Here is a 6,000-nt window from a genome sequence, read left to right on the forward strand (position 1 = left end):
AAAAGATGGTTAAGTTTCCTAGCCATGGACATGTGTTGTCATTTGATAAACGGGATCACATCATTAAGAGAATAATGTGATGGACAAGACCCATCCGTTAGCTTAGCATATTGATCGTTCAGTTTTATTGCTATTGCTTTCTTCATGTCAAATACATATTCCTTCGACTATGAGATTATGCAACCCCCAGATACCGGAGGAATACCTTGTGTGCTATTAAACATCACAACGTAACTGGGTGATTATAAAGATGCTCTACAGGTATCTCCAAAGGTGTTTGTTGGGTTGGCATAGATCGAGATAAGGATTTGTCACTCCGAGTATCGAAGAGGTATCTCTGGGCCCTCTCGGTAATACACATCATGATAAGCATTGCAAGCAATGTGACTAATGTGTTAGTTACGGGATGATGTATTATGGAACGAGTAAAGAGACTTGCTAGTAACGAGATTGAACTAGGTATGAAGATATCGACGGTCGAAACTCGGGCAAGTAACATACCGATGACGAAGGGAATAACGTATGTTGTCATTACGGTATGACCGATAAAGATCTTCATAGAATATGTGGGAACCAATATGAGCATCCAGGTTCCGCTGTTGATTATTGACCGGAGAGAAGTCTCGGTCATGTCTACATAGTTCTCAAACCTGTAGGGTCCGCACGCTTAATGTTCGATGACGATTTTGTATTATATGAGTTATGTGATTTGGTGACCGAATGTTGTTGGAGTCCTAATGAGATCACGGACATGACGAGGAGTCTCGAAATGGTTGATAGGTAAAGATTCATATATTGAACGATGATATTCAGACACCGGAAGTGTTCCGGGGGTACCGGGTACATATCGGGTCACCAGAAGGGGTTCCGGGCATCCCCCCCAGCAACTACATGGGCCTAATGGGCCAAGAAGGGGACAGGCCAGCCCCTAGGGGGCTGGTGCGGCCCATGTAGGCCGAAATAAGGGGGAAGGAAAGAGGGGAAGAGAGAAAGGAAGGGGAGCAATTCGGCCTCCCCCTTCCTTCTCTCCTCCCTTCTCCTTCTCTCCTCCCTTCTCCTTCCTCCTCCCCAGATGAATATGGAAGGGGGGAGGCCGAATTGGGAGGCGCCAAAGTAGGATTCCTCCTACTTGGGGCGCCCCCTTGGCTGCCTCTCCTCCCCTCCAACCTATATATATGTGGGGGGCACCGCTAGAACACACAACAAGATCTGTTAGCCATGTGCGCCCCCCTCCACAGTTTACGCCTCCGGTCATATTGTCGTAGTGCCTAGGAGAAGCCCTGCGTGGATCACTTCACCATCACCGTCACCACACCGTCATGCTGATGAAACTCTTCCTTGACACTTTGCTGGATCAAGAGTTCAAGCGACATCATCGAGCTGAACGTGTGCAGAACTCGGAGGTGACGTACGTTCGGTGCTTGATCAGTCAGAACGAGAAGAAGTTCGACTACATCAACCGCATTGTCAAACGCTTCCGCTTTCGGTCTACAAGGGTACGTGGACACACTATTCCCCTCTCGTTGCTGTGCATCTCCTAGATAGTTCTTGCGTGAGCGTAGGATTTTTTTTTTGAAATTGCATGCTACGTTTTCCAACAGTGGCATCCGAGTCAGGTCTATGCGTAGATGATTTGCATGAGTAGAACACAAAGAGTTGTGGGTGGTGATCGTCATACTGCTTACCACCAATGTCTTATTTTGATTCGGCAGTATTGTTGGATGAAGCGGCCCGGACCAACCTTACAAGACCACGTTCATGAGACCGGTTCCACTGATAGACATGCAACTAGTTTTGCATAAAGGTGGCTGGCGGGTGTCTGCTTCTCCAACTTTAGTTGAATCGAATTTGACCGCGGCCGGTCCTTGTTGAAGGATAAAACAGCAAACTTGATAAATCACCATTGTGGTTTTGATGCGTAGGTAAGAACGGCTCTTGCTAGAAGCCCATAGCAGCTGTCGTGGGAATGATTCCGACAATAATAAGGGATAGGGTAAAGGAGCATGATCTATCGAGATGCAAATGGGAGACACGGTGGTTTTAGCGAGTTCTGGCCTCTCACGATGGAGATAACAACCCTACGTCTCATGCTCCAGAGAGGCTTTGTATTATCAGAGTATGTATCCGGAGATTACAATATATGCGAGAGAGAGAGAGGAGAACGGATCCCCATGCCTGAGCTAAGTCCTGAGACTAATGGCGAGAGAGTAGAGGGAGAAGAATGAGAGTGGAAAGAGCCCCCGAGTCTAGTGGTGGGGGTGGCTTATATAGAGTGCGCCAACCCCTCACCTCCTATGTTACAAAGTGGGGCATGAATGCCATAATGCTAGCTCAGTACCAAGCCTTCACTATGTGAATGATGCTTTGACTGCTTTGCTGCCTGCTGGTCTTCGTATACCCCAGTGAGTCATACGGTCGAGTGGATGGTATGTTGCTTGTCTGAGTGGATAGTATGCTGCCTGTCCGAGTGGATGGTATGCTGCTTGTCCGAGTGGATAGTATGTCTGTATAAAATTTATCCGGACCCATATGTTGTGTGAACCCCATGTTTTATGATATTTCGACCCTTCATGGGCCTACCTGTTATGTGTATCCCCAACATTAGCCCTCGAATCGATTGCGATTTTGCAGAATGAGTTTGTGAAAGACACAATTTGGCCCGAGTGATTACGGAAATACTCGGTACCCATCATCGTGCTTTCAGACAACCAAGGTTTGAACAAAATCTCAATGGATTCTGGCATTACACTTCCCGGCTGATCTAGGGTAAGTGTCTGCGAGGAGCAACTTGGTGACATTCTTCATCTCTCAGAAGAGGTTAGCTTGTGATTATAGTATGGGTGTGTCATTAAATCTATGCAACAAGATTGACGCATGGACTGCTGTCTCAGAGATATGCCATTCTTATCCCGGAGAAACGTCAATACGAGTCGGTTGGAGATCCAAACTTATGAGTTTCACACTTTGAATCCTAGACGAAGGCTCAAAACAGGTCCACGGAGGAGTGTTAAACTCACCTTATAGCAATTTTTTTGTTAGCCGGCGGGAGCCTTAAACTTGTTTGTTTGTTGTTCGCCACTCAGACCAGTCAGGCCGTACCGAGTGGAGATTACTCCAGTGGGGGCACGCTGAGTGCACCCACTGGGTGTAATCTCCGAGACCGACGGGGGTCTGAGAGAACTAAAAATCTTCTTAGCTGGTACTGATAGAACTTGTTCCTCTCCGACTCGGAGGTCGAGTATTACTTGAAGATCTGGTACTGGTCTAGCTTGCCCTTCCTCGACTCGGAAGTCGAATAGCACTTGAGTCATCTGGAGATGGTCTTGCATCGAACAAAATGTTTCTTTCTGAGTTCTCTTCCAGTGGGGGCATGCTGAGTGCACCCACTGGGTGTAGTCCCCGAGCCTCTGTCGGACAAGATGAGTCGGGCAGAGGGTTTAAGTCTCCTGGTAAACCCCCACGTAGTCGACACGGTAAATATCTTTTACTCTAAAATTGAGTCAATCAAATGCATCTTCAGACGCTTGACATGGTAAATAAGCTTAGCCTGGAGCTGAGTCGGACTGATCTTCGTGCACTCGGCACGGAATAAATTCAGCCAGTAACTCGGTCAAGTAGGTGAATCTTTGTGCTCTCGACACGGTGAATGAATTCAGCTTTGAAACTGCCGACTGTAGAAAAAAGCTGGACACTCCAGGGAGTAATCGTGCCAGTAGTACTTCTTATATAGACTGTTAGATTTTGCGTTTAAGGGGTATTTGTAAGAGTACATTGTATCCGTAGAGGAGCTTCATTTTCACCCTTTTCCATGAAAGGGGTATTTGTCCGAGTGGACGTGCTTCCCGAATGGTTGGGGTATGTTGACCGCAAGGAAAAACTTGGTGGCACTCGTATGTCTCCCGGAGGAGATAGACTAGTGGTCTGACATGGACGTGCCATGAAACCCGAGTGGCGAGTCTAGTGTGTGGGTTGACTCTCTGGAGAGAGGCCACTCATTATCCCGGGGGAACACCAGCACATGCCATCTCTGAGTCCAAGTTTGTGAAACTGACACCTTAGAACCTAGGATAGGGCCAAGTGTATCCGTAGAGGAGCGTCATTTTCACCCTTTTGTAGTCCTGAAGATGACTTCGGGTAATGATTTGGGCGATCGTCTGAGTCGACAGTACTACCCTTATAGCTTTTCGGCGGACCGAGCATGTATGGTCAGAAAGATATTCCTAATGTGATCATGGGTTGATTGAATGGGCATAACCCCTGAGGGCGGCATGGCCAACGGCTTTGCGTAGCCCCCAAGTGATGCTTGAAAGAGGTAAGCTTGCTACAAAGTGTGATATGAGGTTTGATCATACGAGTAACTTAGTTGTCCCCGTGTTGGGGGTGTAGAGGTAAAGACATGTCCAACTGATGTGACGCGCGAGGCGGCCGAGGGGCGATGATGTGTACAGTCAAGTGACAACGCACGGGGCGGCCGAGTCATGATGTGCGAGGTGGTCGAATGTAGGACTACATATCCAGCCAAGTGGCGACGCCTAGGGCGGCTGAGGGGCACGGATGTGTACAACAGAGTGAGGACGTGCGGGGTTGCCGAGTGGTGAAGACGTGCACAACCGAATGGTGACGCGCGGGGCGGCCGAGTCATTATGTGCGAGGTGGTCGAATGTAGGGCTACATATCCAGCCAAGTGGCGACGCGCAGGCGGCTGAGGGGCATGGATGTGTACAACAGAGTGACGACGCGCGGGGGAGGGGCGAGTGGTGAAGACGTGCACAACCAAGTGGTGACGTGCGGGGCAGCCGAGTGGAGAAGGCATGTACAACCGAGAGGCGACGCACGGAGCGGCCGAGTGGTGAAGACGTGCACAACCGAGTGGCGAGGTGCGAGACGACCGAGTGGTGATGACGTGCACAACGGAGTGGCGCCGCGCGGGGTGGTCGAGTGGGGATGCACGAGGTGGCCGAGTGAAGGACTACATGTCCAGCCAAGTGGTGATGCGCGGGGTGGCCGAGTGACAGATTGTGTGTCCAGCCAAGTGGCTAAAATGGTCCTCGAAGGAGTTAGCCAGATACTTTCGAAGCTAATGTAGCGACGAGGTCGGTGTAGTGTGGTTGCGACACAACAAGACCGGCGTGACAACTGAGTTTGAGTAGGAATGAAGATGGCGTGCAGAGCGTCTGGGTGATTATAAAACTTGTCAAACTGGCGGATCGAATGCACTTATCGAAGTGAAGGATCTGACTGGTGATGAAGTACTCGACCACTCAGGAGAGTGTCATTCCAAATGAGATGTAACCCCCGAGTGCGGCGTAGCCCCCAAGCGTACTACAGGCTTCGACAATGAGCATTTCATAATACGAGAAATATAGTTTTGAAAGGATGATTTGTAATTCATCGAGTCAGACTTGGGTAATGATAAGGAGAAGCTTCCGCGTGATGCTCGAAAGATGCAAACTCTCAAAGGAGTGAAGTGTGCAGTTTGATTATAAAAGAGATTTATCTGTCTCATGCCCAACGAGACGACGAGGTCTATATCACTGATACGACAAAGAGGATTCCACAGAGGGGTCGGCCGGATGTGTTTGAAGTCAACAGAGCGACAAGGTCGGTGTTGTGGTGCGCTAATACCGGTATGGTGACCGAGTCTGAGTAGCGATGAAGTTGGCGCATAGGGCCGTCGAGTGGTCGCGTAACTTGTGTATGAAAAATAGCACAAGCCAACGTAATAATTTCTCGAGAAATTTGACGTGTGCTAAAATAATTTGTGTGAATGACACCCATAGACACCCGCTGGGAGTGCAAGGGGCTTGCTGGTTAACCAGCAAGAGTCTGAAAGAGCGAAGGATCCGTTCAAACTTGTCAAAGCAAAGGATCCGACTGAACTCATTGGGATATTGGCTCAAATAAAACGGAAGTGTATTGTTTCGACTGAGTTGCAGCCCCGGAGGACCGATGCAAACTCGAAATGAAGAACGAAACATGGTGTTCGTGAATGATGTATGC

The sequence above is a fragment of the Triticum aestivum genome, chromosome 7A, assembly GCF_018294505.1.
Source record: "Triticum aestivum cultivar Chinese Spring chromosome 7A, IWGSC CS RefSeq v2.1, whole genome shotgun sequence".
Taxonomy (NCBI): Eukaryota; Viridiplantae; Streptophyta; class Magnoliopsida; order Poales; family Poaceae; genus Triticum; species Triticum aestivum.